Here is a 9,467-nt window from a genome sequence, read left to right as displayed (position 1 = left end):
CTGTTAGGCCCCTTGCATTGAAATAAATGCAGTTTAATTTATTAGTCCTACCTTGTCCCTGCCTGCCCTGATTGTTTGACTCACTTCTGTTCTCAGCTGTACCTGTCTCAGATTGATCTCTTACCTCACTGTCTTCCTGGGTCCCACCTCCCCACCTTACTCGTTTAAATCCTCCCAAGCAGTTCTAGCAAATTTCCCTGCCAGTATATTAGTCCCCTTCCAATTTAGGTGCAATCCGTCCTTCTTGTCCAGGTCACTGCTATCCCAAAAGAGATTCCAATGATCCAAAAATGTGAATCCTTCTCTCATACACCAGCTCCTCAGCCATGCATTCATCTGCTCTATCCTCCTATTCCTGCCCTCACTAGCTCGTAGCACTGGGAGTAATCCAGATATTACGACCTTTGAGGACCTTCTTTTTAAATTTCTGCCTAACTCTCTGTAATCTCCCTTCAGAGTCTCAACCTTTTCCCTTCCCTTTCCTATATGGAAAGAATTCCATATTTTCATTCCCTTATCAGTGAGAAAATGAAATATAGATATGAATAGCAGAACGGTTTAGGAACATACAGGAGTTCAGCCCATCAAACCAATTATTCAATACGTGCTGGGCCCCGAAGCCTAAGGATTCACTAACCAAGTGGAATTATGGGAGTTAATTAAAGACTTTTCAAATACATCTCTGTAAAATCCAGACAGTCTGCGATGCAAACAGACCACAACACTGGGGTATGACCGAGAAACTCCGAGCCGTAAAGAGTGTTGGGGTGAGTGCAACTGTTAACTGGTATCAGTGGAAACAAAGGGATTTGTGTTTGAGCCCTTCCCTGGTACTAAATAGCACCAAGATAGTTACCCCTGGAATGGGACACGGAAAATATCTCTGACGATTAAGGACTGCACTTTGATTGGAAATGTGCTAGAAAAATATATACAACCCTGGACTTGTCTTTGGAAAAGCAGCAGAGACTCCACTGAAAGACTGATGACACTCAAGGGGAATGGATACTCTACCTTGAGTGAGTAACTATGACACAAATTCCACTCCTGCAGAGAGACCACTCAGCTCCATGAACTTACCAACCTGTCCCCAAGTTAGTGTGTGCATGGGACGTATTTCTTGAATTTGGCTGGTTAGAAAGAATTATTGCTGAATATCTTGCTTATTTTTGATTCTTTGTTTAATAAAGTTGTTGCTATATTGGTATCTGACTTGTGTCTGTTTGTTGACTTTGGTGCTACGAGGTATCTGGGCAAACACGTTTTCAACAATATATTGATCAGTGTGTTTTTCCACCAACTACAAATACAATTATGATTATCGTTACCAATCTAAATGCCAGCTCCTCACCTCTATCCCTATAACCCAATACACCACTACTAATCAGAAATCTACTCAAAGACTAAACTTCCACAATCCTGTAAAGTAGAGAATTCTAAAGTAGAGAAAACAAAACCTAATCTCAGACCTAAAGAGCATCCAAATTAATTATAACTCATTTGATTTGATTTATTATTGCCACGTGTACCAAGATACAGTGAAAAGTATTCTTTTGTGTGCTATCCAGACAAGTCATACCTTACATGAGTACATCAGGCTAATAGAACAGAATGCAGAATATAGTATGACAGCTACAAAGATGTAGAGAAAGATTAGATTCCCTACAGTGTAGAGACAGGCCCTTCAGCCCCACACCGACCCTTCAAAGAGTAACCCACCCATACTCATTTCCCTCTGACTAATGCATCTAACACCATAGACACAGGGTGAATGTGCAAACACCACACAGACAGTCACCCGAGGCTGGAATCGAACCTACGTCCCTGGTGCTGTGAGGCAGTAGTACTAACCACTGAGCCATGTGCCACCCCCTCAACTCTAAGATATAAGATGTCTAATTATGCCTCTGTTCTAGACACCCCAACCAGGGCAAAATATCTTATTTGCAGCTACCCTGTCTATCTTCTTCAGTATTTTGTAACCTTCAATGAGCTCACCTCACTCTTCGAAACTCCGGAGAATCTACATTCCTGCTAATATTTTTCTCTTCTGCGTAGATCTTTAAGGTCCATTCACAGCAGTAACTTCGGGATTGGGCAGTCAATGCTGTGAGTAGCATCAGCACACTAGTCACCATGTGCAGACTGTCGGAGTGGATGTTCAGACATCGCGCCATGCAGCTCAGAGGCAACAACACTGAGAAAACATGACCAGTTTGGCAACTCCTCTTTGTAGGACATTTCCGGCATAGTGGGAACAAGTCTGCTGGACCTTTGTTGCATTCTATCTCTAAGAATGGTAACTTTCCTGAGATTGGGAGTCCAAGATTGTGCACAGTATTACAGATATGGTCGAACTAAGCTTCTGTACAATTGAAGCAAGGCTTTACTAGTCCTGTACTCAGATACTTTTGCTATAAGTGATTACATTCCATTAACCTTCTTAATAGCTTACTGCACATCCATGTTCAGCCTTTGGTGACTTATTTACAAAAACACCTCAGTTCCCTTTTTACATCCACACCTTCCAGCCGATTACCATTCAAAAGATACTCTGCAGATTTGGTTATCCTGCCAAAGAGGATAGTCTCACATATTTCCACATATGTTCCCTTCACCAATAGTCTTTCCCTAAGCCTGTCCAAATGCTCCTGGAAATGTTTTACATTTTCCTCACAATCTTTCAAATTTGGAACGATCACATTTGCTCCTCACATCCAGACCTTTGATAAGTATTATGAACAGCCAGGACTCATCCTTGCAGTAGCCCACTAGTGACAGTTTACCAGCATAATAATGACTCATGTATTCCTATTCTCTTTATTCTGGACGCTAACCAATCATCAATCCATGTCATTGCATTGCCTCTTACACCATGTGCTTTGACCCAGGTTCAACAGATTAACTGACCTATTCCATTTCCTATATGTTTAATGTGCCAAGGAATCAAACACTATAATGTAATAATTGGTAGAAAGTTGCCACCAATCTTCCTTTCTATACTGGGTTAAAGGATCTATTTGCATATCAAAGGGAAAGGATAAATCACTAATGAGTCTTAACAAGAAGAGGCACTTGTCTTAACAAAAGTGTTTGTTGCTCAATAACAGAATTTAATGTTGGCTAGTTAAAAATAATAACTAAGGCTATCAGGAGAATCCAGGACAAAGCAGCCCGCTTGATTGGCACGACATCAACAAGCATCCACTCTATCCACCACAGATGCTCAGTAGCAGCAGTGTGTGCTATCTACAAGACGTATTGAAGAAATTCACCCAAGATCCTCAGACAGAACCTTCTGAGTCCACGACTACTTCCATTCAGAGGGACACTAGCAGCGGATATATGGGAACACCACCACCTGCAAGTTCTCTTCCAAACCACTCACCATCCTGACTTGGAAATATATCACCGTGACTTGACTGTTGCTGGGTCAAAATCCTGGAATTCCTTCCCTAAGGGCATTATGGGTCAAGCCACAGCAGGTGGACTGCAGCAGTTGAAGAAGGCAGCTCACCACCACCATCTCAAGGGCTACTAGGGATGGCCTGTAAATGCTGGCCCAGCCAATGACGCCCACATTCCACAATCGAATATTAAAAAAAGACATGATGACACATCTTTTTCCAGCTTGTCTCTATTTTCTCCACCCAACAACATCATCAGAACTGGAACAGCTTAAAGCAGTCTCTAACATTAACCATTTCAGATTTTACAGTATCTCCCCCCTCAAGCATATTCCCCTCTTAGTTAACATTGATAGAATGTAGTATGTGACTAATTCACATTTAGTTCAACTCCATCTCCTTTAAGTCTCTGATGTCAGAATGCAGATGGCCAGGAGTATTCAAAATGTTTCCAGAAAGCAATTCCTTTTGATTTGGAAGATTGTTAGACCTTTGGTTTGAGGACTCTTGACCTTGACTCTGATCGTGGAGGGTTATTTTTTAGACTGGAGGTCTGTGTTCAGTTGAGTACCACAAGGTTCGGTGCTGGATCCACTACTTTTCATCATTTATATAAATGATTTGGATATGAACATAGGAGGTATAATTCATAAGTTTGCAGATGACACCAAAATTGGAGGTATAGTGGCCAGCAAAGAAGGTTACCTCAGATTACAAGGGATCTTGATCAAATGGGCCAATGGGCTGAGGAGCAGCAAAAGGAGTTCAATTTAGATAAATATGAGGTGCTGCATTTTGAAAGGCAAATCTTATACACGTAATGGCAAGGTCCTAGGGAGTGTTGCTGAACAAAGAGACCTTGGAGTGCAGGTTCATAGTTCCTTGAAAGTGGAGTTGCAGGTAGATAGGATAGTGAAGAAGGTGTTTGGTATGCTTTCCTTTATTGGTCAGAGTATTGAGTACAGGAGTTGGGAGGTCATGTTGTGGCTGTACAGGACACTTTTGAAATATTGCATGCAATTCTGTTCTCCATCTTATCGGTAGGATGTTGTGAAACTTGAAAGAGTTCAGAAAAGATTTACAAGGATGTTACCAGGGATGGAGCATTTGAGCTATAGGGAGAGGCTGAACAAGCTGGGGTTGTTTTCCCTGGAGTGTTGGAGGCTGAGAGGCGACCTGATAGAGGTTTATAAAATCATAAGGGGCATGGATAAGGTAAATAGGCAAAGTCTTTTCCCTGGGTGAGGGAGTCCAGAACTAGAGGGTGTAGGTTTAGGGTGAGAGGGGAAAGATATAAAAGGGACATAAGAGGCAAGTTTTTCACGCAGAGTGGTGCATGTATGGAATGAGCTGCCAGAGGAAGTGGTGGAGGCTGGTAGAATTACTACATTTAAAAGGCATCTGGATGGGTAGGAAGGGTTTAGAGGGATATGGGTGAAGTGTTGGCAAATGGCACAAATTAGGTTAGGACATCTGGTCGGAATGGATGAGTTGGACTGAAGGGTCTGTTTCCGTGCTGTACATCTCTATGACTCTTTGACCTTGATTCATTGATAAATTATTTTCCTTCTGGAGGGTCTATGATCTCTTGGATGTACTTCATAGTGGATGTCATTCCAGATAAACTAGTTAATTGGTCCATCACTCCACCTAGAAGACACTTTAATCTTCTGAATTCCTTTCACAGAAGAACTTTTTTTGCTGAATCAGGCATTTGTCCCACTACATAACCGGGGAACCTTGAATCTCATGAATGTCCATCATGGAAGGCCCATGTTCTTACTTGTTTGTAATATCCTGAGCCAATCAACTTCTACTTAATTGTTTACCCAATCTGTAGGTGTTGGTCTTAATTCTTCATGTTACATGTAGCACATCTTCATTTTGTACAGATGGAAGCTTCATTTGCAAAATCCTGATATCACTGCATTGAGGCTTTTAAGGCATTGACTCTGACTTGATGAGCAGGTTTATTTGCCCTATGTGGATAATTTTCTCTTTTCCCCACTCAAAACGGTATGACACACAGCCCATCTAACTACACTAATCCCATTTTTCAGCTTTTAACCCATAGCCTTGGAGGCTAGGGCAACACAAGTGGATGTCTAAATGCTGCTTCAATGCTATGAAAGTTACTGATTCAGCTGAACGTTCAGGCAGTGAGTTCCAGACTGCCATCATCCTTTGAATGAAAAAAAATCTTCCTTCACTTTCATCCTAACTTTATAAATGCTTAGCTTAAATCTAGGCCCACAGGTATTGACCCCTCTACTAATGGAAAATATGCCTTCCATTCCACTCTATCTATACCCTCATAATCTTACACACCTTTATCAATTCCTTTCTCAACACTGCCTGCCCGAAGGAAAACAATCCCAGCCAATCCAATCTTTCCTCTCAGATCAGGCACATCCTGGGTAAATTTTCTCTGCACCTCCTCTAGTATAATCAAATCTTTCCTATAATGTGCAGTACTCCAGTTGTGGCCTAAGAGGACAGATAGATCAGGTGGCTAAGAAAGCACGTGGGATAGTTGCCTTAATAAAAACTGAAAGAACTGCGGATGCTGTAAATCAGAAACAAAAACAGAAGTTGCAGGAAAAGCTCAGCTGGTTTGGCATCATCTGTGAAGAGAAATCAGAGTTAGCGATTCAGGTCTGGTGATCTTTCCTCAGCATGAAAGGGCAATAGCAGTAAGGGATTCATTCATGAAGGGAGGAGACAGATGTTTTTGCAGCCATAGATGTGACTCCAGGACGGGGATAGTGGCCTTGATTAGCCAAGGCTCATCTCCAGATGTTCATAGAACATAGAACAATACAGCACAGAACAGTCTGGAACTGCACCTCCCTACCCCCTTCTTAGGATTTCTGTGCTCTGGTTAAGAATTTCTCCTGGATGCCATTTAAGAATTTATTCCCTCCCTACCTTGCACCCTAAAACTCTCTCAATTAACATTTGGTTAGTTAAAATCTTCTACTGGCTTAATAATTCTGAAATCTGATTACATATTTGATCCTCTATCTCTGTTTGCAGGCTTCCTGAAAAGGAATACTTCCTCTTCTATCCCATTCTCCATCTCATTTGAAAATCCTATAACCTGGAGCATCGAGCTGCCAATTCTGCCCATCCTTCAGCCAAATCCGAGACATAGGTATGATATCATACTCCCATGTGTCTATTTGTGTCCTCAGCCCATCTACCTTGTTCCTTAGGTTCCCTGATTAAAATGCATTCTGTTTACCTTTGCTAAATGTCTTTTTTCTAATCTAACCTGACTTTCTTCTGCCTTCCAAGTGGAGTTACTCATGTTTTAATTTCTAATTCTATCTCTTTGTCAGGATCCCACTCCCCGTTAGTTGAGTTTAAAACCAGGTTTAGCAAGAGGATGTTGGTTCAGCTGCAACAATTTGTGCTGGTCCTACCTCCCCAAGAAATGTTCCCAATACCTCCGAAATCTAAATCCCTCCCTTATGTACCATCTTTATAACCACTAATCCTTCTGTTCCCTCCTTCTATTCCTATGAGTTGGGCTGAAGGGTCTGCTTCCTTGCTGTACATCTCCATAACTCGCTGCTGTGAGGCCCTCGGAGTTATCCAGCGATTACTACCTTTGATCATTCACTTTTTAACTTCCTGCCTAACTCCCTAAAGTCAGCTTGCAGGACCTCATTTCTCTCTCTTCCTTTAACATTTGTCCCAACATGGACCATGACCTCTGGCTTTTCACCCTCCCCTGCAGCCATTCCATGATATCCTTGCTTCTGGCACCCAGGAGGCAAAATACCATCCTGGAGTCACATCTATGGCAGCAAAGACATCAGTATACTCCCTTCACGAATGAATCCCGTTTTGCTATTGCCCTTTCACACTTCTTCCTCCCACCTGAAATGGCTGAACACGTACAGAGTCACAGCCTTTGCTCTGGCTGGCCTGTACAGAGGAACTAGGTGAAAGTGAGGACTGCAGATGCTGAAGATCAGAGTTGAGAGTATGGTGCTGGAAAAGCACAGCAGGTCAGGCAGCATCCGAGGAGCAGGAGAGTCGATGTTTCAGGCAAAAGCTCTTCATCAGGAAAGGCGGATTTTCCTGCTCCTTGGATGCTGTTTGACTTGCTGTGTTTTTCTAGCACCATACTCTTGACTCTACAGAGGAACTGTCACTCCCACTGATTTTTTTCAAGGTCAAGAAATAGATTCCAAGTGAAATGCACTCAAGGGATTCCCTCACTACCTGCCTGATTCACCCACAATACTGTTAGGGAAGGAGTTTCTGGATTTTGACAAGTGATACTGAAGGAACAGCAATATATTTCTAAGTCAGGCTGATGAGTAATGGGTGGTGGAGTGGAACTTGCAGGTAGCGTGTATTTGTATGTATTTGCTGACTTTTTCCTTCTAGATGGCATGGTCATGAGCTTGGAAGGTGATGTCTATGGACGCTTGGTGAATCTTTTGCAGAGTTTCTTATAAATAGTTTACATGGCTGCAACTACATGTCATTGATGGAGCAAGTAAATGCTTGTGGTGCCAATCAAGTAGGCTGCTTTTTCCTGGATGGTGTCAAGCATCTTGAGAATTGTTGGAGCTGCATCCATCCAGGTAAGTGGGGAGTGTTCCATCACGCTCCTTACAAGCTTTCAGGAGTCAGGGGGTGAGTTACTCGCCACAGTATTCCTAACTTCTAACCTGCTCTTGCAGCCTCTGTGTTTATACCGTTAGTGTGGTTCAGTTTCTGTATTGTGAGTCTTTGGAAGTCCCTTCCTTAAAAGGCAGCAGAAACAGAGTCATCACAGCATTATGGTTCCTGCCACCATGGTAAAAACAATGACTGCAGATGCTGGAAACCAGATTCTGGATCAGTGGTGCTGGAAGAGCACAGCAATTCAGGCAGCATCCGAGGACAGGCAAAATCGACGTTTCGGGCAAAAGGGCTTTTGCCCGAAACGTCGATTTTTCCTGCCACCATGTTTTACCTTCAGAATAGAAAATGCTAGTGGCTTACATTTCACTTCTCTCGATGAAGCCTTGTCAGATGGTCAGTGAAGGACAGTAAGAGCTAAGCAGGAAATGCTAGTCTTACCAACGTGTCTCAACCTGTGGATCAAACAAATATAACTATTCAAGAGAAAGTCTAATTAACAACATGGACTGTTATGTCGAAACATGTTGGGTTAGCTTCATGCTGATGGGGGTTTTCATTATACTCTTGGAAAGCTATTGCCTCAATGCCAGTTTTACAGGACACATACCACAAAATGAAAATGACTTGCAACTGATGACCATCCATTTGCCTTGAAAGAACTAGCTCAATGCTACATTCAAACAGACTCCATTTTGAATGCCTGATTGTGCAATTTTCATGGACACTGGAACTTGCTATCATGACCATGGTGTTGTTAACCCAGATTTTGAAATACAGCTTCTCTGGCACTACATCTTCTCTCAGTATCGCACAGAAACAGCAGTATAGATCACATCTTCAAAGAAAACAGCTTATATTTTTATAGTCCAGTTAGCATCCTCAGGATGTCCTTAGAATTTATAGCAAGCAGAAATGATATATTGAACAACCTATGCTATAAGTTTTACATCTTATGATCCTGTTCCACAGCTACCTGCTGAAGGAGCAGCCCTCCAAAAGCTAGTGCTTCTAAATAAGCCTGTTGGATTATAACCTGGTGTTGTGTGATTTTTTTAACTTTATCCAACCCTATCCAACACTTGCAACTCCACACATCAGTCATAGACATGTACAACATGGAAACAGACCGTTTGGTCCAACCTGTCCATACCCACCAGATATCCTAACCTAATCTAGTCCCATTTGGCAGCACTTGGCCCATATCCCTCTAAACCTTTCCTATTCATATGTTGTAAATGTAGTGAAGTATGCTTACCCATGAGTTGTGCATGCAGTGTTTTAGGTTAATTTTGTGTTCTGTCTCAAAGCAGAGACATGGTATACCTTTAAGGGACATACGCATGATGTCATGAATGTCGTGTGACCTTTTGGTATAAAACTCTTAGAGTCCATCTTTCTAAGTTCACTTGAAGCATG

Source organism: Chiloscyllium plagiosum, chromosome 1 (assembly GCF_004010195.1).
Source record: "Chiloscyllium plagiosum isolate BGI_BamShark_2017 chromosome 1, ASM401019v2, whole genome shotgun sequence".
NCBI lineage: Eukaryota > Metazoa > Chordata > Chondrichthyes > Orectolobiformes > Hemiscylliidae > Chiloscyllium > Chiloscyllium plagiosum.
Note: the sequence above shows the minus strand (reverse complement) of the source record.